Consider the following 24,177-nt stretch of genomic DNA (forward strand, 5'->3'; position numbering starts at 1 on the left):
TTGTAAATATATAAAATTATATTAAATCTATTTGTTTAAAATTATATAACATATATTTATGTGGTAAACTTGTTATTTAAAAACTGATTATATGTATAGAGAGAGAGAGAGAGAGAGAAAATGGAACATGAATGATTTCGAGCTTAAATAGTAAATGTCTGTAACACTCGGTTGACATTTCGTTAGTGTTCATATAGATATAATATATATATACGAAGGATTAAGATAAAAGTTGGACTGTAAATTGATTAAGAAAATTTTAGATTTGTTAAAAATATTTTTACCTTTTTAAGTTTAAATATTAGTACTCCGTACATATAAATTGGAACGGAAATTAAATAAATATCGAACCTTTTTGATCAGGTTTCAAACAGTTAATGAGTGAAATAATTAAATATATTTAATCTAAAAATTTGGGATTTTTAGGAACATTTTTATCCGTTAACTGTTTAGCAATGAACCATGATATAACACTCCTAATAGGACAAACCTCCGGCTGCATTACTATTACTCAATTTGACACAGTATTTTTGGATTACTATTTTTGATTGAAGTCATGTCATAATTCTACATATACACAATAAACATAGAATATATATCCATGCATCATCCAGTGCAAGATCACAACTACTCCCTTTTCCACTAGTATACCAATTTACTTATATCACCTGTTAGTGATCGCCTTCTGTTTATATTTGCTCAAACTATCAAATTAACTACACACATCACCCTTTTAGATCACCATATATTGAATGTTTCGAGTATTATTTGCTACTACTACGTCTTCATAATTGATCAAACCACCTTCAACTATCATCGACCATCACAACCGTCACCCGCCACTATTGACAATCACCAACCCCACTTAAACAATCACTTTCTTACTCGTCAAAATCATCGAAAACAACCATCACTATAAACGGTTCATTGTTGCTACTCAGCTATTGTTGTTTCTCTGTTTTGGTTCGATATAAAACCAACAACCATCGGCTAACCATAAAACTCGAGCACCACATCTCACCATACTTCACCACCCTCTACAAGTGTGAATTTTAATTTCCTATTTCTCTATCTCTTTTCCTCACTACAAACGACATCACTACTACGATTAATAACCCATTTTGTTTACACCCATTTTGTTTGCTCATGCTCGTTTTCTATACCACCTCATCAATCCTAGTAATGGCTGCTACGATCCTTCTATTTCTGATATAGCCACACCTCACCAATGAGTCGCCACCTCGAGTACACCACTACTCTTCTTCTCTTTTCCATCACCACCGTACCACCTACTCGTTTTTTCTTTATGTTATATTTTTTTCGACCAACATAAACTATCCTTAAACCACCATCTCCGGTTACCATAGCAATCACCATAACCACCTTCACTACCTTCAAAATATTTTGTTTTCAATGCTTGCTAATTCCATTTCTTTCTGTTCGAGACAATGAAGTTGTGATGATATTTACGAGTTATATTAAATAATGTGGAAGGTTGATAATGCGGACAACTTAATGGAAATGAGGAATCAACAACCCCACATACAAGTTGACAACTTTTCATAAAGCATGTCGAATATTTTTTTTTTTTTTTCCGACACCTATTACCCTACCATTCCCACTTGTTGCTTATTAATTTGAACTCCTTTTTCAATTTGGGTTTTACGTAACAGCAGCCACGAAATTCAAGTGGCTTTGAAATGTAAATGGGCCCTTCCTAAGACAAAACTCATTTAACACCTTGATCACCCTGTTACGATTCTATGTGGACGAGTATTGTGAAGAGAATGATGGTGACTAGTCGATATTAATGAGTATGATAATGGTACGATTATCATAATACAGTTATCATAGAAACGTTGATGACTATTAGATAATGATAAATGATAATGATGAAGATAATGTTAAGTGATGATAATGATAACTTGAAAACGTTGATGTCGATACTAGGTGACTAACGAATATTAGGATGTGAGGTGAAGCGGAGGAGGTGATCATGATTGTGATCAAAATGATAATAGCGAAGATGATGATGGTTGGATAAGATTATGAAGATGATGATATGAAACAAATATTACGGGTTATATACTTTTATGGTTGGAAATACTTTAGAAAAACAAGCTTGGTCCGTTGGTTTGAGGCGTGTGTTACCGGGAGGTTGCGCGTTCGAGCCCAGGCGATGCCAAATCTTTTTAAATCTTGTTTCTTTAAAGGTAGCTATTTATTATTATCAATATTAATATTATTAACATTCTATAAATTCTAGTATTATCATTATTATTATCATGATATAAGTAATAATATTAATACAAGTATTATTATTTATTATTATCATTTATTTTAAAAACTTATCATTTTTATCATTATTAGTAAAACTATCCTTATTATTATTATTATTAGTATTAGTATTATCATTATTATTAATATAAGTATAATTATTATTAATATTACTCCTATTATTAATATTATAACAAATAAATATTAATTATATAGAAATATATTTAATACATATAACATAACTATATTAATATTTTTATAATAAATAATAATTATTTATCTAAAGTAAATAAAGTAAATATATCTAACTAAATTATTAATGAAACCCATAAAATATTAAATATAATAATTATATCACTAAGAATAATACATAAATTTGTACGATTACCATTATATGTGTTAATATATATATAAATGATATAGGTTCGTGAATCCGAGGCCAACCCTGCATTGTTCAATATAGTCATATGTATTTTTACTACAAAATACATTAGGTGAGTTCATTTAATTCCCTTTTACTCTTTACATTTTTGGGACTGAGAATACATGCGCTGTTTTTACAACTGCTTTATTAAATGCTTTTGAAATATATTTTGAACTGCGAATACATGAAATACTTTTATAAATATTTTACGAGATAGACACAAGCAAGACATTCCTCGAATGAATTATGTGGACATGATAATTGTCACCGTTGAATTATGTGGACATGATAATTGCCACTGTTGAATTATGTGGACATGATAATTGCCACCAATGAATTATGTAGACATGATAATTGCCACCAATTGATATGAATGTTATGTATCGAGAGAATGATTTTTATACACAGGTTATGTGTATGTTATTTTTGTGCACGAGATATGTGTACGGTTACTGATGATGAAAGATCGTGTCCTTTTATTTTGATCGGATTTGGATTGAAAATATTACACGAATTGGTTGTGATTATATGGCTTTTTTATGATTTAGGATTGATTTCACACATATAGGCAACTTTGTCATATCCGTGTAGTAATAGTTCGTTGGTAAATCCGGTTCGTTCCACAGGGAGATGGAGTTTTCAAGGTTTTAATCGCTAAAAGTTAAACTATTTAAAAGGAGAATTTTGGATTAGGGTTTACTACTTAATTGAACAGAATTTAAATTTAACTAAAATGAAATAACTAAATTAACGACAATAAAAATACAATTTAACTAATTTGACAAAATAGAATAAATAAGGTTTTTCATGGCAATATAGCAAAATAGTAAAAAGTAATTAAAATTTACTATATGGTAAATAGTGAAATTGATGAGATTTATTAGAAGGTAAAGTAGTGGCTACTAAAATATGTCCCCTCTGGATTTATGGATTGTTTTTAAGTCCGATTACGATGTTTTAATATATATCCTTATATTTTATCTTTCGATTTATAAAGATTTAATTAACTAAAACTAAATCTCACTTTCGTTTAGATCTCGTTTTAGCGAATTAAATTATACCCCGGCTATTTAAATTGAGATTTAATCCAGTTTTTACTTTCGTTAAAACCAAAATTATAACGGTCTTACCCTTTTTATAATTACATGATTATATAAGCTGTAATATTACCCAAACCACCGAATCACACTTCTAAATTGTTGTCAATAATTTGTCCATATGTCCGTCTAGATCACCGAGGTGTTGAAGCATAATTTATGTCAATTTAATGCACTTTCGTTTATCAATTTTAATAAATTATGTGATAAGGGTGAAAATATTAAATTATATAACAATGGATCGGTGATTAAACTTAATATTAGAAATAGTCAAAGTTACATCATAATATTATAAATGGTTCAATCCATTTGTCCAGAGGTTCTACATTTTAGTTACCACTATGGATATTTAGTTGGACGTTATAACAGCGCAGAAATATAAATTATATAAAGTGGACATGGTTACAATAATAATAATGATAACAATAATAAATAATAAATAACGATAATAACGACGATAATAACGATAATAATGATACGTGAAAATAAAGTTGGAACGTGGAGACTTACAGCGAGTTGGAATGGTAAAAAGCGATATTTATTAGCGTAGCGGTACACGGACAGAACTCCGATTAAAAACCCGTAAATTAAACGTTACAATACCCAAACTAAACTAAACTTACTTAAATTATAAAATATAATTTATAAATATAAGAGACAGATTGAGAAATGGATTATGAAAATTGGTGTAAAATTGTGTTCGTCCTCTGTCTTCTTTTATAGGCAAATATGCCTACTGTTGAAATGTTGACATTTGAAAGTTTGATAAGGTAAACAACTTGAGGCTCTGTACTCCGATGGCTATAGAAAAAGACAACACAAGTTGATAGAAAGTTGGTTGCCAAAATTGAATTACAATTCAATTCTTCGTTCAAATGGCTCTTTGATTGTAATTTTAATATTATTATTATTATTATTATATTATTATTATTATGAATTATTCATATATTATATTATATTCTTGTGCATAGTTGACTTGTAATTTTTGCTCCGTTGAGTCGTACGTTGATAGTTGCTTCATGTCTCGGTTTCGGATTTTTGAACGCATTTTCGTATAATTTAATATCGTGTACTTTGCGTTCCGCGTCTTGTACTCTTGTCAATTTTAGACGTTTTTCTTCGATAAATTAAACCACTTGGAGTGTAACTTGTACGTTTGAGCATTTTGGACGTTTTGGTCTTTCAAATCTTCGTTTTTGTCTTTAAATCTTCATTTTCGAACGATTTGCGTCTTTCGTCTTCGCACTTATTTATTTAACTATTATAACTAAAAATAAGAAAATTACATTTAAAAACTTTACATATTGAAACGATATTGCGACTAATTATATGTTCGTTTGGAGCAATATCAATTATCCCTACACTTGAACGTTGTTTGTCCTCAAGCAATATAGAACTTTGAAATAAAGCATACTTCACACAAATCACTTCTTTATTTTCACACTTTATACATCAGTGATTTTGGTACGGCGGTATAAACAATGATAGTAACGACTGTGGTTTACAGTTCCACATGACTATGAAAATTTAGATTCTTTAAGGAAATTGGATCTTTATGAAAATATTTGATCTTTTAAAAATTCAATCTAGCTTTTACCCTAGATAAGTTTCCCGATTTAACCCTTTATCGATGTTGCAAAATGTTTTTTGGGTGTTGTGTGAGTTCCAGATTTTCTAAATTTTAGCTCAAAACTTGCGGTTTTGTGTCACCCACTTGCTAACCTTGTATTAGGAAAGCAACACATCCAGTATACTTGCCCTGTATATTACCTTTCAGTAAACTACCGTCCGGTTGTAAAGGAAAGTGATGAACAAGCAACTGTTAAGGCAATGTTTAATGACATGCATTTGATTATGGTCCACAACGTGTCGGATGCAATTACTATCCTTTGTAGGAGAAATAGTAAAGGTCACCCTATAATTTTTCGGTCTGGCACAAGGTCCTGTCTTTGACCATGCTATGCAACCACCGTTCTTACGGTTGACACCCGATTTGGTTCAGGTAACCTAATGAATTCCGATGAACTCTCAGGATTTTACGTTCAATTGTAATGAACGCATTGAAAATAGGTTTTCAGAAAATAAATCGGTTTTAATTTGATCAAAATATTTTCTCGTTCAAGCTCGAGTTTAGATATCATCGAATTCCATGAGTTTGTAATTCTCAATCTTTAATGTCAATCTCAAGGATTGAGTAATATCAGGCTTAAATGCTGATTTTTAATCTTTAAGGAGATTATCCTTTCTGGGGGTCTGATTCATTAGTCTTATCAAGCTAATTTGCACGGCGCCCTCCCCATTTTACGAGACAGATCCTCTCATGGTTAGGATAAGTCTGACCACATGGCGACCCTGTTTGATGCTGAGGTCCGTGAATTTGCAGCTGATTTTTGAGAAAACTTTTCAAGATTTTTCGTAGACTCTACAACTGGTCTGGACGACAACTTCCTGACCTAAATCAAGAAGCGCGTTTCTTTTTCTGAAGACTTTACTTCATTTTAATGATGGAATTGATTCATCATGTAGATCCATCTTTTCTTATATTTATATTATAATTTACTGGGTAAAACAAATTTATACAGCCCAAAGCAAAAGTACCTGCAATAAACTTCGCATAAACATGTGATAACAGCTCATATATATTGACAAATCTCCCCACACTTGGCTTTTTTCATGCGTCTTTTTATTTATAATAAATAAATTCAAGCGTTTTAGTTGTTTCTCAATTTATGTCCTTTTTTAAGGTTAACAATGATTTCGGTACCCGCACCTAGTTTTATCGTTCATAAACATATTAAACAAGATTTGAATTCATTTAGTTAAATTTTTTTTAAAATTTTCACAATATTTAGAAAATAAGCCTAGTGTAAACCCGAGAGAATTTATAACCCCTCTCCACACTTGAGATCATGCAATGTCCTCATTTGCAATGAAATCAGACAAGATAAAATTCATGAGGGCAATTAGAATAGAAAGGGAGTTAAAACCTCTTTAGCTAAAAAGCCGTAACTTGCGAGTTTTCTGTTTAATCAGTTGATGTTGATTTGTTCGTCATCCCAAAATTTCTGTCATCTTTTCATATGTTTTGCCAAAAATTGGTTGCTTTTGCTAAACTAAATTTCAGTCTTTGAAAATGCGTTTTTTACCCTTATTAGTACATAAAATAAACTACAAACATATATACATATTTTTGAAGTTTGGTATATTACCCCACATTCATATAATATTTTTGGCATACTTTAGATCAATAATATTAAAATAATGATAACAAAATTTTTCGCCCCGTCCTTGGGTAAAGCAATTTCGGTTCTACGACCTAGTTTTCAACTCACGGCGAATTTTAGAAATCATTTTTTTTAAACTTAAAGAAATAAAGTAAATTTTGTTTTTAAATTCACACAAAACTTAAATTTAAAAAGCATATTAAGTTCATACAAAACTAAAAAAAATTCAGAATGGAGGGAGAAGACTAGTTCTTTAGTGTCTGCTAGCGGAAAAGACCAATCGGGCTCCACTCTTGAAATAATTTGAAACGTTTTAAGAAGGCGAGTGGTTAGCTAAAATTACTCTGAATTTATTTGTCCTTAGGGTAGAATGTGATGTCATCTCTTTCAGTGTTGTTGAACCCTTCATAATAGAATTTAAGTCTGTGACCATTCACATTGAAAATACCACCATTCTTGTCATATAACTCTACGTATCCGGATGAAAATGCTTGTTTTACTTCATAAGGTCCCCTCCATCGGGACTTAAGTTTCCCAGGTGAAAACTTAAAACGTGATTGAAAAACTAGAACTTTGTCCCCTGGTTCAAATGCTTTCTTCTCTTTTAAGCGAGCATCGTGCCATTTCTTAGTTCTCTCTTTATAAGATCTCGAGTTTTCATATGCTTGAATCCTTAGCTCGTCTAATTCATGCAATTGTAAGAATCGATTTTCTCCGGCTTCTACAAGGTCCGTATTACATTCTTTTATTGCCCAGTACGCCTTATGTTCAACCTCGACAGGTAGATGACACGCCTTACCATATATTAATCGAAAAGGAGTGGTACCAATGGGCGTTTTAAACGCGGTTCTAAATGCCAACAGCGCATCATCTAGCTTTTGATGCCAGATTTTTGGATTATTCTTAACTGTTCTTTCTAAAATTCATTTAAGACCTCGATTTATGTTTTCAACTTGGACACTCGTTTGAGGGTGGTAAGAAGTTGAGAAACGATGACTAACTCCGTACTTTTTAAGTACTTTCTCGAGTAATTGATTTATAAAATGAGTTCCACGATCACTGATTAATGCTTTTGGAAGCCCGAATCGTGAGAAAAGGTTTTTGAGAAAGCTGACAACAACTCGAGCATCGTTAGTGGGTAGAGCTTTTGCTTCAGCCCATTTAGAAATGTAATCGACTGCTACGAGAATGTATTTGCATTTGTTAGAGGCAGGGAATGGACCCATGAAGTCAATACCCCAAATGTCAAATACTTTGCATACAAGGATGCTTTGTTGTGGTATTTCGTCTCTCTTGGAGATATTTCCGGATCTTTGACAAGCGTCATAGGTTTTTACCATGTTGTAAGAATCTTTGAAAATGGTTGGCCAGTAAAAACCTGAGTCAAAGACCTTCTTAGTTGTATAGCTTGGTCCGAAATGTCCGCCAGCTGGTCCTTGATGACAGTGCTCCAGAATTTGTTGAGCTTCTTTACCGTATACACATCGACGAATAACTTGATCTGCTCCTATACGAAAGAGATTAGGGCTTTCCCAGAAGTAAAACTTCAGATCAGCGAAAAATTTCTTCTTTTGCTGATAAGTTTGATTCTTAACAAGAATTCCTGCGGCTAGATAATTGGCAAAGTCCGCAAACCATGGAATTTCTTCTTCCATTTTAATTTTCATAAGGAATTCGTCTGGAAAAGTATCGTGAATAATAGATTCGTCGAGTGATTCTAAGTTAGGATTTTCAAGACGGGATAAGTGATCTGCAGCAAGATTTTCAGCACCCTTTTTATCCTTGATTTCAATGTCGAATTCTTGTAGGAGAAGAATCCAACGAATTAGTCTAGGCTTAGCATCTTGCTTTTTGAATAAGTACTTTAGGGCTGAATGATCGGTATAAACAATTGTTTTAGATAACACCAGGTAAGATCTAAACTTATTGAAAGCAAAAACTACTGCAAGAAGCTCCTTCTCAGTAGTTGTGTAATTCAACTGAGCTCTTGTAAGTGTTTTACTTGCATAGTATATTGGTTGAAATTTGTTATCTTGACGTTGACCTAAAACAGCTCCCAGCGCGAAATCACTAGCATCACACATTAGCTCGAAAGGTTTGGACCAGTCAAGTGATACCATAATAGGTGCATTCGTAAGTTTCTCTTTCAGAATGGAGAAAGCATTTAGACACACGTCGTTGAAATCGAATGTACTGTCTTTCTCAAGAAGTTTAGTCATGGGTCGAGCGATTTTGGAAAAGTCCTTTATGAATCGTCGATAGAATCCCGCATGACCAAGGAAACTACGATTTCCTTTAACATTGGTTGGAGGAGGAAGTTTTAAAATAACGTCTATCTTAGCTTTGTCTACTTCCATTCCAGCTCGAGAAATCTTGTGTCCTAAAACAATGCCTTCCTTCACCATGAAGTGGCATTTCTCCCAGTTTAAAACAAGATTTGATTCTTCACAACGAATTAGCATTCGTTCAAGGTTTGAGAGACATGAGTTGAAGGAGTCTCCAAAAATAGAGAAATCATCCATAAAGACTTCTATACTTTCTTCAATCATGTCATGAAAAATTGCCATCATACACCTTTGGAAAGTGCCTGGTGCGTTACATAATCCGAATGGCATTCGTCGGTAGGCAAAAGTACCAAATGGACAAGTAAATGTGGTCTTGTCTTGGTCTTTTGGATCAATTGGAATTTGAAAATAACCGGAGAATCCATCAAGGAAACAGTAGTAATCTTTTCCCGCCAAACGTTCTAGCATTTGGTCGATAAATGGTAGCGGGAAATGATCTTTCCTTGTAGCGTCGTTTAGACGACGATAGTCTATACAGACTCTCCACCCAGTGACTGTTCTCGTAGGAACGAGTTCGTTCTTATCATTTAGAATAACAGTCGTACCCCCTTTCTTGGGTACTACTTGTACAGGACTTACCCACGGGCTATCGGATATAGGGTAAATTAACCCGGCGTCAAGTAATTTGATAACTTCCTTTTTGACAACTTCTTTCATGTTAGGGTTTAACCTCCGTTGCTTTTGTACCACGGGTTTAAAATCTTCTTCCATTAGAATTTTGTGAGTACAATAAGCAGTGTTAATCCCTGGAATATCAGTTGTTTTCCAAGCAATTGCCTTTTTGTGGGTTTTTAAAATAGACATTAACCTACCATTTTCGTCATCGGAAAGTTTTGATGAAATTAATTGTGACGTTCCTTGGAGATAAGCATACTCCAAATGTTTCGGGAGTTCTTTAAGTTCCAAGGTGTGTGGTTCTTCCAAGGAAGATTTTATCTGAAATCTGTTACCATTGGTAATTTCTTCAAAAGGTTCATCTTCCCCGAGAATTTCTTCTTCTATGTATTCTTCATCAGTGACTACCTTCAACAGCTTGTCTAACTCTATATCGACATCAAAATCTTCACCTTCACCTATCGGGGTGAAATCTGAGGTGTCGACATTTAATAGTTCTTGTAGTTCTTCCTCAATACAACAATCAACAATGTCTATTTGGAAACATTCGTCATCAGGAGACATAGGGTGTTTCATAGCCTTATCTATGTTTAATATAATTCTATCCTCCCCCACACCTAAGCTGAGATTTTTCTCTTTTACGCGCACAATTGCATCTGCAGTATTTAGAAAGGGACGCCCTAGAATTAGGGGAACCTTACTATCTTCTTCCATTTCAAGAACAACGAAATCAGCATGAAAGATTAAGTGATTTACTTTAACTGGTAGGTTTTCAGCAATACCAATAGGATAATTGTAAGTTCTATCAGCTAATCGTATACACATCCTGGTTGGTTTTAAATCACCTAAGTTCAATTTTAAGTACAAGGACTGAGGCATAAGGTTTGCTTGCTCTTAAATCAGCTAATGCATCGTACATTACTGAATCTCCCATCAGACAAGGAATGATGAACCTTCCAGGATCTCCAAGTTTTGGTGGCAAATTTTGCTTTTGTAAAATTGCCGAACATTCCTCATTAAGGAATGTGGTTGAAACTTCTGCATATTTTCCTTTGTCTGCTATAAGATCTTTGATAAACCTTCCATAATTCGGCATACCCGCAAGAACATCTACAAGCGGTACATTTATACAAATTTGCTTAATCATGTCAGCAAACTTGTTGTATTGTGCTTGTAATTTATCTTTCTTCAAACATTGCGGATATGGAATTGGAGGTTTGTATACCTTCAATGGTGGTTGATTTTGAGTTTTTGGTGCACTTGTGGTTGGCATCGTATTTTCTTCCACCACATGTTCTTTGTCTTTTGAAACAGGAATAGGAGCATGAGGGTTTGGAATATCGGGGTTAATGGTTAACCCATTTTTCGTAGTTATGGAATTAACTTGCGAAAAATTACTTGAATTTTGAGTTTCCTTACCCTTAGGGTTTGGTTGCGTGTTGGATGATAAATGTAAAGACCCGTCCTTATCCATCCGGACGATATCTTCAACATTTGATCCCATTGCGATGGTCGACTCCAAATAATGTCTTTAGTATGAGTTAATGCACAGCGGAAGACTTAATTCGTACCTGAGAATAACATGCTTTAAAATGTCAACATAAAGTTGGTGAGATATATAGGTTTGATGCTAGCAGCGTTATAACAATGGACCACAAGATTTCATATGTAAACATTTAATAAAAATATTCTAAGTGGTTGAGCACTTGGTAACCATACTTAACAATTAATCACGTCGCATATTCCCTTTATTATGAAATCTTACTACACTGTACCAAGTGTAGTCACGAAACGAAGTACTGTGCAACCGTTGAATACTGGTCGTCCAGTCCGGTTGGGGTTGTCAGGCCCGATAGATCTATCAACAGGATTCGCGTTTACAATACCGCTGTAAATATTAGTTACCAAGCTACAGGGAAGTATGCCAGTGGTACAACTCAACGTAGAATATATTTTTCAGTTACTTGTGTCCATATCGTAAAACATAAAATACATGTATTCTCATCCCGAAATATTTAGAGTTTAAAAGTGGGACTATATACTCACCTAATGTATTTTGTAGTAAAAATACATATAACATCGTTGAACAAGTGTAAAGTTGGCCTCGGATTCACGAACCTATATCAGTTGTATATATATTAACACATATCCTATTTAATCAATTAAGTTTACTTATATTTTGTAATTTATTAAATTTAGTATCTTTAAATATAATTATATTTATAATACATATATAATTTATAATTTAATTAAAGTTTTATCAATATAAATGGTAATATATTAGTTAAAACATATTAGTATGTAATATTGGTTGACTTGTAATATATTTTATATAGATAACATTTGTTTGTTAGAAATAATAATTATAAAAATGATAAAATTTTTATATGAAAATAATAATAATATATAATAAAGGTAATAAAAATAATAGTAATAATAATAATAATAATGTTAGTAATGATGATAAAAATAATAATATTTATAATGATAATGAAAATGAAAATGATAAATTTTAAATAAATACTTTTGTTAATAATATTAATTTCAAAGATGATAATTTTGAAGATAATACTAGTAATAATATTTATAGTAATATTAATCCAATTGCTCACTTTAATGATATTAATAATAATAATAATAATAATAATAAAAATAATAAAATGTATTTACTACCTTAATAAGTGAGCTCCTAAAAATTATGCCTCAGTCCAGGCTCGAACCCCAGACCTCTCGTCTAAACACTTCCCTTCCAAACCATTGACTCCTTCGATTGTTTATGCTTTAAACCGCTCGTTTATTTATTTAATATGTAAAAACCGTTTGCCATTTTATCTTCCTTTTAATTATCACCATCGATTTTCCCTTAATTCAAGTTTGGGTTTCGGCCCAATTAAAATTCAAATCTAATAACGGCCCGTTTATCAATTTGGACATAATCTTGGAAGCCCAACAATCAAATTAATATTCAATAACAGTTTTATGCATCGAGTAGGTCAACACGACAGGAAAACAAAAGTGGGTCTTCGGTTTATCAATCAACATTATCATTATCATATTTATCTAGATACTTTCATCATCAATCATTCATCTTCACGAAATATCACCATCATTGTTCGATATTTTCCTTCTTCTTCATGTCATCAATAAACTTTTATCATCATCATCCACGTTATTTAAAAGAAACAGAAAAACAAACGCAGCACTTTAGCTGCAACTTTCAATGGAATACAGGTCTGTGAACAGCACATATATGGGAGAAAATATAGAGAGAGGAAAGATGAGAGAGAGGGAGGTTTGTTGGTTCAATATAATGGTCTTCGACTGACCAGAACTGGAATAGGATCGAGCAGAACATGATGGTGAGGATGATGTTTATAATCGTGTAATAACAATGGTGAAAGGGAGGGTGATTCACAATGGAATTCGAAGAGAGAGAAAGAAGCAGTACTCCACCGTAACAGTAGCTGTAAATGAGTTTTGGTTTTGGTGGTTTTCGAACAAATAGGAAGAATCAAAGGCGATGAGGTGTTCGGTTATATGTTGGTGAGGGTGTTGTGGTTCAAAAGAAATAGAAGACATGGTAACACGGTTGTGGCGATGAGTTTTAGGTGGTGATAACGATAGTGATGGTTCTCGTAAAAAAAATAAGAATAACAGAACATGAAAACGATTTGGGGTTCTTGGTGGGTTAAGTGATGGTAACCCATTAGATTTTTGGTGCAGGTCAAGTTAACCCGAATAAAGCTATGGATCCTGGGTTTGTTTAGTTCGATATCCATAAGGAAGAAGATGACTCATTGTGTTGGTGATGTTATGGTGGTTTACAAGATGGTATAAGGTGTAAATTGTGTTAGTGTAACTCAATCAATAAAGAGAAAGAAATATGCAATAAAAGTAACGGGTGATGAGTGGTTGTTGTAGGAATATAGAAGGTGGGTTGGTGTATGTTAAATAGAAAGTAAAGCAAATGAAAAGTTGCTGAATTGATTGATTAATTTGAAGAGAATATGGTTATGTGTTTTGATAATCCCGCCTTTTATAATTGATGAGAGTTGTTTGGTGGATATAGGAGTCGACAGTTTGTCACGAGAGAAATAGAAAAGAAAGAAAAAGTCTAAAGATGATACAGGATAAGAACTATAACTAGATCCTATGCGTTTTTTTTTTATCTTTATATATCTGCTTACATATCATACAGAGTATTATAATTAATAACTGTATTATCTAATAATAATATTATTAATTTTATTAATATTATAAAAAATACTAATAATAATAGTAATAAGAATAATAATAATAAATAACAATCAATAATATAAATGATACTAATAACATTATTATTGATTATTGATAACAATAATACTAGTTTGTATTTGCTTTTAATATAATAATAATGATAACAAAAATTATACTTTTACAACTACTTATAATAATAATGGTAATAATAATAATAATAATAATAATTTTAGTAACATTAATAATAATAGCATAACAACATACAAATATTTACATAGACTGAAATATTCTAATTTCTTCATATAATATTTATAAATTAATTATATATACATATATATCTATACACACATAAATGTTCGTGAATCGTCATGCTTGGTCAAAGGGTACTGATTATCCGAATATAGATTTCAAACTTTCTAGACTCAACATTAGGGTTTTTGCTTATCGTGTCGGAACCATATAGAGATTAGGGTTTAAATTTGGTCGGAAATTTCCGGGTCGTTACAGTACCCACCCGTTAAAGAAATTTCGTCCTCGAAATTTGATAGAGGTCGTCATAGATAACATCAGGAATGTTTTCATGACAAATATGATGTAAATATGGAGTTTTATCATTATTGGGAGATATAGATAAAACGATTCGATTACGTGAGACGTACGAGTGAAGCTATCACAAAAGAGTGAATTGAGTAAATAAATATATTCGTTTTAACCGATGACGTAGTTACTATTGATTTCCGGAATTTAAGGGATTTAAAGAAAATCTTACGTAATAAGATTTGGTTCTTCGGCGATCAGGATTTTCTTTGATTTAATGCGGCAATCTGTTTCGATTTCTTTGTCGGATATTTCTCTATAAATTCACCCCTCCGTTTCCTTATTCTCCACAACTCTCATCTTCTACTCTTTCTCCTTAATTCCTACTTTAATACATTTGTCAATATGCTCCATCCCATTCTGATCCTTGATATACTCCTAACTTTTGTATCTGTAATTCTTCTTTTCTATCTACCACCGGAAGAATCTATTTACTTCTACTATACTCTTGTGTTCATAGTGTTTCTTGTTCTCCCGTGTCTTTATATTGCTATATGCATTGATATACACGGTTTGTAATTTTCGGAGTTATTATTGGGCTTTATATTCTTCATTATTTTTCGGAACTTTAAGATTTTTCGTTTTCTCTTCCCGACTTCGAGTCAAGCGAGTAATGGTCCGAAATTCGTAGGTATGAAACTTGGAATGAACATAGTTAATGTTCTTAGAAAGAAATAGTAATGACACGATTTTGACTTGTCAAATTACCAGAATATCCTGGAAAAGATAAAACTATCAAGATGATATGTTCCTAATATGTTTGAGAATTAGATAGAATGTAAGAGTCGTGTAACATGGCACATGATGATGGTACTGTGAATCATCACATTCCATTAGAAACTCAACATGACTTACTGTAATATAATGAATTTGATCAAGTTTCATTATATTATACTAATTCATGCATCAGTTCCCAATACTACTTCAAAACATTCATATTTTAATTTCGAAGGTTCAGAATTTAGAAACTAATACAGTTTCTTTTATTTTATAACGCAGATATTACGGAGAGATACATGATCGCAGATAGAAATAGTTGTGAAAATATCTTTAGAAATATGGAGAATATGTATAGCGGAAAATATGAAGATATCTTATAATATCTAAGATAAGATGATGATGAATAATATTATCTGAAAAAGTTTAGAATAAGGAGTAGGGTTCATACTGACGGTTTCAACAGACACCGAATCATTTGCATTATTTGAAGGCAGGTTCATTCCTTGTATTTGTTCTTTGTTTCCTTCACGATTAGCTCAATCCATTTTTCAGCACTAAATTTTCTATCGAGCGTTCCTAACATTCCCTTCTTTATCATCAAACTTTTGGCCATTTAGGCCATCTAAAATTTTACTGTTTCCTCTGCATTTAATGCAGTCATATCTGAATCGTCGATTATCAATCCGAGGTGTTTTTGGGCGAATTGTGTTTTTAGATGATTAAATGCTGATGATAACATGGCGGAGTATGAAAGGTTCCCGATAACGATGAGGAAAACCGATCGTATATATCAAAGTTATAATAAGACTTATTCGAATGAAAGGTCGAAGTTGTTCTGCGGAAGCTGTGACAAAATTGGCTACTTTGAAAAGGAATCGTAAGGTTGTTTTTGCTAATAAATGCTAAAGAATTCGCCGCGGTACGTGTTAAACTATGACACTGGGTTCAAGAGTTTTTCATGTGTATAGATCTTTTCTTCAGTAGATGAAGTGCGGTCGGTTCAACTTCTCGATTGAGGTATTTTCAAGAATCCTGATAGGTTTGTACGCGGATTGTAAACGTCGAGATACAAATGAGGTTTAGGATGAAATCAAGTGGCAAACTTGAAGATTAGTCTAGTTTCATATGTTATAATCAATATTTTAATTCATTTTAATTGTCCAAAGTTAGCAGTCCAATAGTCCGATTGTACAATGATCCAATATATTCATATATAAATTAAATATATAATATTTGAATTAACTAATACGTATCGTGACCCGTGTACCAGTCTCAGTGTCGATCACAACTCAAAGTATATACATATTTTGGAATCAACCTCAACCCTGTATAGCCAACTCCAACATTCACATATAGAGTGTCTATGGTTGTTTCGAAATATATATATAGATGGGTCGATATGATAGGTCGAAACCTTGTATACGTGTCCCGTTATTTAAAGTGCGTAAAATAAATAACAGAACTTAAATGACAATAAATAAATTGCGATAAAATGTAATACGGAATTAACAGTTAGCTGGGAACAGTTAACTAGGAACAGTTAGCGTGGAATCCTTAACAGATTTCAATTAGTTAATTCGTGTGTTTCTAACAATTTTTAATTTGTCCAATATTTCTTCTTTATGCCACTTGTTGGATTCTGATAGATAAAAATCCAAATTTGAAATTGAAATGGAAATGGTAAATCTGGGGTGAACAGATACGTATATCGGTGATTGTAGGTGAGATAGCAAATAACCGTTGAATCAGATTCGAAGAATATACACTGTAACTTATTAATGTGAGATCTAAATATTCCTCGGGTACTACCTACCCGTTAAAATATTTTCATCATTAACAGTTTGTACGAAAGAATTTTTAATTACAATCTTTATGAAAATATACTTGTATATATATTTTCTTCAGATGTAATCATGGATCTAATGAGTCAATAAGATATTAATTTTTTTTTTTTTTTTTTTTTTTGATTTATCGTTAATACTTGATTACATGATCTCTAAAACATTAAAGATTACATAATTACCATGTCGAACGAAGATAAATGAGATAGAACGATAAGTAAAGCAAAGATAATCGATATAGAATGATATGTAAAACGAAGATCATACTCGAAGTACAGATAGTGATATTGAGGTGTGTGATGTTGATATCCGAGGTACAAATTGTGATGTTGAGGTTTACGACGCGGTTGTGGTTGAGGGTGATATGGGTACTGTCGGTGTTGATGATGGTGGTACGGATTATGCTGCTGGTGCTGCTGCTGGTGTTTGTAACCTTCGCACCATATTCTCCAAAGCCGTCACGCGAGCGCGAAGTTCGTTAACTTCTGCTAGTACACCGGGATGATTGGTGGTTGGAGTGAGCGAATGAACAAGATCTGAAATATGGGATAGTATATAATCGTGATGAGATACTCTAGAAATGAGAGAGAAAATGGTTTCTCGAACTGGTTCGCCGGTAAGTGCTTCAGGTTCATCGCCAAGAGGGCAATTTGGTGGATGGAAGGGATCACCCTCTTCATGTCTCCAGTGACTTAGTATATTACGAACCCACCCCCAATTCATCCAGAATAGATGATGGGAGATTGATTGATCCATTCCGGTGATGCTGCCTTCGGAGCTTGAATGAAAATCCATATCGGCATAGCCGTCATAATCTGAAGAATTCGAACTAGATGCGGAATCCATCTTGTATAATCGGAAAAATGAATTTTTGGTATGAAATAGATTATAGAAGTTAGATTTGGTACTCTTCTATACATACTTTACATATGTATATATAATACCAAAATCCCGTAAATTACGGAGAATCTTTGAAAAGATGTCAACTAAAGTCCAAAGTAACAGATATGCTAAGATATGAATTTTGTCTATACACTATCGATGCACTAAATGCAGTAAGACGTGTCTAGACTTATGAATGATAAGCAGGCAATTCCCTAAGGATAATAAGCAAATAATTTACGACTAGAAATGATAAGCAAAACTTTTGACATGCAGGCACGGTCGAAGTCCAGACTCATTAATGTATCCTAACAGCTACTAGTTAGACACACTAATGCAAGACCTGATTCACTAAGACCACCGCTCTGATACCACCTGTAAAGACCCGTCCTTATCCATCCGGACGATATCTTCAACATTTGATCCCATTGCGATGGTCGACTCCAAATAATGTCTTTAGTATGAGTTAATGCACAGCGGAAGACTTAATTCGTACCTGAGAATAACATGCTTTAAAATGTCAACATAAAGTTGGTGAGATATATAGGTTTGATGCTAGCAGCGTTATAACAATGGACCACAAGATTTCATATGTAAACATTTAATAAAAATATTCTAAGTGGTTGAGCACTTGGTAACCATACTTAACAATTAATCACGTCGCATATTCCCTTTATTATGAAATCTTACTACACTGTACCAAGTGTAGTCACGAAACGAAGTACTGTGCAACCGTTGAATACTGGTCGTCCAGTCCGGTTGGGGTTGTCAGGCCCGATAGATCTATCAACAGGATTCGCGTTTACAATACCGCTGTAAATATTAGTTACCAAGCTACAGGGAAGTATGCCAGTGGTACAACTCAACGTAGAATATATTTTTCAGTTACTTGTGTCCATATCGTAAAACATAAAATACATGTATTCTCATCCCGAAATATTTAGAGTTTAAAAGTGGGACTATATACTCACCTAATGTATTTTGTAGTAAAAATACATATAACATCGTTGAACAAGTGTAAAGTTGGCCTCGGATTCACGAACCTATATCAGTTGTATATATATTAACACATATCCTATTTAATCAATTAAGTTTACTTATATTTTGTAATTTATTAAATTTAGTATCTTTAAATATAATTATATTTATAATACATATATAATTTATAATTTAATTAAAGTTTTATCAATATAAATGGTAATATATTAGTTAAAACATATTAGTATGTAATATTGGTTGACTTGTAATATATTTTATATAGATAACATTTGTTTGTTAGAAATAATAATTATAAAAATGATAAAATTTTTATATGAAAATAATAATAATATATAATAAAGGTAATAAAAATAATAGTAATAATAATAATAATAATGTTAGTAATGATGATAAAAATAATAATATTTATAATGATAATGAAAATGAAAATGATAAATTTTAAATAAATACTTTTGTTAATAATATTAATTTCAAAGATGATAATTTTGAAGATAATACTAGTAATAATATTTATAGTAATATTAATCCAATTGCTCACTTTAATGATATTAATAATAATAATAATAATAATAATAAAAATAATAAAATGTATTTACTACCTTAATAAGTGAGCTCCTAAAAATTATGCCTCAGTCCAGGCTCGAACCCCAGACCTCTCGTCTAAACACTTCCCTTCCAAACCATTGACTCCTTCGATTGTTTATGCTTTAAACCGCTCGTTTATTTATTTAATATGTAAAAACCGTTTGCCATTTTATCTTCCTTTTAATTATCACCATCGATTTTCCCTTAATTCAAGTTTGGGTTTCGGCCCAATTAAAATTCAAATCTAATAACGGCCCGTTTATCAATTTGGACATAATCTTGGAAGCCCAACAATCAAATTAATATTCAATAACAGTTTTATGCATCGAGTAGGTCAACACGACAGGAAAACAAAAGTGGGTCTTCGGTTTATCAATCAACATTATCATTATCATATTTATCTAGATACTTTCATCATCAATCATTCATCTTCACGAAATATCACCATCATTGTTCGATATTTTCCTTCTTCTTCATGTCATCAATAAACTTTTATCATCATCATCCACGTTATTTAAAAGAAACAGAAAAACAAACGCAGCACTTTAGCTGCAACTTTCAATGGAATACAGGTCTGTGAACAGCACATATATGGGAGAAAATATAGAGAGAGGAAAGATGAGAGAGAGGGAGGTTTGTTGGTTCAATATAATGGTCTTCGACTGACCAGAACTGGAATAGGATCGAGCAGAACATGATGGTGAGGATGATGTTTATAATCGTGTAATAACAATGGTGAAAGGGAGGGTGATTCACAATGGAATTCGAAGAGAGAGAAAGAAGCAGTACTCCACCGTAACAGTAGCTGTAAATGAGTTTTGGTTTTGGTGGTTTTCGAACAAATAGGAAGAATCAAAGGCGATGAGGTGTTCGGTTATATGTTGGTGAGGGTGTTGTGGTTCAAAAGAAATAGAAGACATGGTAACACGGTTGTGGCGATGAGTTTTAGGTGGTGATAACGATAGTGATGGTTCTCGTAAAAAAAATAAGAATAACAGAACATGAAAACGATTTGGGGTTCTTGGTGGGTTAAGTGATGGTAACCCATTAGATTTTTGGTGCAGGTCAAGTTAACCCGAATAAAGCTATGGATCCTGGGTTTGTTTAGTTCGATATCCATAAGGAAGAAGATGACTCATTGTGTTGGTGATGTTATGGTGGTTTACAAGATGGTATAAGGTGTAAATTGTGTTAGTGTAACTCAATCAATAAAGAGAAAGAAATATGCAATAAAAGTAACGGGTGATGAGTGGTTGTTGTAGGAATATAGAAGGTGGGTTGGTGTATGTTAAATAGAAAGTAAAGCAAATGAAAAGTTGCTGAATTGATTGATTAATTTGAAGAGAATATGGTTATGTGTTTTGATAATCCCGCCTTTTATAATTGATGAGAGTTGTTTGGTGGATATAGGAGTCGACAGTTTGTCACGAGAGAAATAGAAAAGAAAGAAAAAGTCTAAAGATGATACAGGATAAGAACTATAACTAGATCCTATGCGTTTTTTTTTTATCTTTATATATCTGCTTACATATCATACAGAGTATTATAATTAATAACTGTATTATCTAATAATAATATTATTAATTTTATTAATATTATAAAAAATACTAATAATAATAGTAATAAGAATAATAATAATAAATAACAATCAATAATATAAATGATACTAATAACATTATTATTGATTATTGATAACAATAATACTAGTTTGTATTTGCTTTTAATATAATAATAATGATAACAAAAATTATACTTTTACAACTACTTATAATAATAATGGTAATAATAATAATAATAATAATAATTTTAGTAACATTAATAATAATAGCATAACAACATACAAATATTTACATAGACTGAAATATTCTAATTTCTTCATATAATATTTATAAATTAATTATATATACATATATATCTATACACACATAAATGTTCGTGAATCGTCATGCTTGGTCAAAGGGTACTGATTATCCGAATATAGATTTCAAACTTTCTAGACTCAACATTAGGGTTTTTGCTTATCGTGTCGGAACCATATAGAGATTAGGGTTTAAATTTGGTCGGAAATTTCCGGGTCGTTACAATAAAGTTCCCGATTGCCTTTCAACAAGCAATTGGGATATTCTTCCCATATCTCTTTCAAGGTTTTGAATTGATGCTTGATGATTCCTTTGTACTTGCTCGTTTCCCATTTGGACTTGATGTAATTGTCTCTTCACTTGCACATTTGTTTCTGATTGACTTTTGACAAAATTCATCATAACTTCTTCAAAGTTAGATTTCTTCTCTACTGGCTGCGTGTTATGATTTTGTTGTTGATACGGTAATTGAGGTAACGATTGTTGTTGGAAATTTTGTTGAGGTGGAAATGGAGGTTGGTTTCTATTGAAAAAGCCAGGTGGTCCATTTCTTTGAAAAGCAAAATTCTTCGAGTTTTGATATCCTGGGTTTGCAGGTTGATAATTAGAATTTCCTCCTTGAAAATTTTCTTGTCTTTGATTGGCTATAAAATTAACTTGTGCTACTGAGTTCATTGGCCGATCATTGATATCACAGTCTTTCGTGAAATGTGGTTGTCCACAGATTTCACATCCTACTTGCAATGCTAAAACTGTTGAATTTAGTTTCTCTATTTCTCTTCCAAACTTTTTGAATTGATTCGACAGTGAAGCTATGGTTGTGTTGTTGTCTTCATTTTCTTTAAGGCTTGCCACCGTCCTTCTAGGTAGTTGATCTCTAGACGGTGTCCATTCAAAAGTATGAACTGACATGTCTTCTAACATGTCATACGCTTGATTTGGTGATTTGTACATAAGTACTCCTCCAGCGGAGGAATCTAATATACCACGATAAAAAGTTTGTACTATTTGCCCTTTTTGCAATTCGTGTTGCGGACAATTTCGTAACATTCTTTTTAATCTTTCCCATGCATCATAAAGAGTTTCATCCGCCTTTTGTTTAAAAGTGGTGATTTCAGTTCTAAGTCTTTCGGCTTTTGCCGGTGGGAAAAATCGGGTAATGAATTTTTCTCTTAATTCGTTAAAAGTTGTGATAGAATCAGGTTTTGATGCTTTCAACCATGCTTTTGCGTCTCCGATTAACGAATATGGAAAAGTTCTTAACTTAAATGCATCTGAAGAAACATCTTTGTTTTTGTACAGTTCACATAAATCTTCAAAAGCTTCTAGATGTTCTATTGGATTATTATTAAGTCTTCCGTCGAATTGGTTTTCACGAACCATGTGCATAAACTGCCCCTTAACTTCCCAGTTTTCAGCCTCAATTTCAGGTCTTCTTATAGGTGCAAGTGCGAGAGGGGGAACAGTTTGTCTGGTATTCCACATCGGTAGATCATTTGGATCAGGTGTTACTTCTGTCATTTCTTCTTTAATGATGATGGTTTCAAGTTCAGTTTTGATTTCTGGTTGACCACTAGTGTTTCCTACTTGTATTTTGATATTTTTTGGTGTTTTCGGTTGACTAGTACTACCTAATATTTGTTGTTTTTTTTTGTTTTAATCTTTTATTCAAGTTTTTTTCTGGTTCTAGATTAAGTGCAATGAGTTTAGGATTTCCTGAACGGGTCATATAATTGAAAAACTGTATGTAGTCTTGAAGGATTTATTCACAAAGTGTATAAACATTGAACTTTCTTGAAAATGAATTTTCACGAAAGGATTGAATAACTAAAAACAATGATAAAAACCTTTAAACAAACAGATTTTCCTTCTGATTTTGCCCACGTTTCGAATAGCCAAAAGATGCAGCAGAGGGGCAGGATTCATTTGGTCTCAATATAATTGAGTACTGTTTGGCTCCAATAACCCAGTCCACGTACAAATCCAACTATTACTACGAATCAGAAAAATTATCTATTTATTTAACTGCCAACTTTCCCCGGCAGCGGCGCCAAAAAGTTGATGATGAAAGATCGTGTCCTTTTATTTTGATCTGATTTAGATTGAAAATATTACACGAATTGGTTGTGATTATATGGCATTTTTATGATTTAGGATTGATTTCACACATATAGGCAACTTTTTCCTATCCGTGTAGTAATAGTTCGTTGGTAAATCCGGTTCGTTCCACAGGGAGATGGAGTTTTCAAGGTTTAATCGCTAAAAGTTAAACTATTTAAAAGGGGAATTTTGGATTAGGGTTTACTACTTAATTAAACGGAATTTAAATTTAACTAAAATGGAATAACTAAATTAACGACAATAAAAATACAATTTAACTAATTTGACAAAATAGAATAAATAAGGTTTTTCATGGCAATATAGCAAAATAGTAAAAAGTAATTAAAATTTACTATATGGTAAATAGTGAAATTGA

The 24,177-nt window shown here is 32.4% G+C and overlaps 1 non-coding gene across 1 annotated transcript; it reads left to right on the forward strand.

Annotated features, from left to right (window-relative positions):
• Positions 1–22,722: 22,722 nt before the first annotated feature.
• LOC139873833 (small nucleolar RNA R71) lies at positions 22,723–22,829 on the forward strand. The gene has a single exon (XR_011767547.1). It is a non-coding gene; the product is annotated as a small nucleolar RNA R71 (small nucleolar RNA).
• The last annotated feature ends 1,348 nt before the right edge of the window (positions 22,830–24,177 follow it).

The sequence above is a fragment of the Rutidosis leptorrhynchoides genome, chromosome 10, assembly GCF_046630445.1.
Source record: "Rutidosis leptorrhynchoides isolate AG116_Rl617_1_P2 chromosome 10, CSIRO_AGI_Rlap_v1, whole genome shotgun sequence".
In the NCBI taxonomy this organism is placed as follows: domain Eukaryota; kingdom Viridiplantae; phylum Streptophyta; class Magnoliopsida; order Asterales; family Asteraceae; genus Rutidosis; species Rutidosis leptorrhynchoides.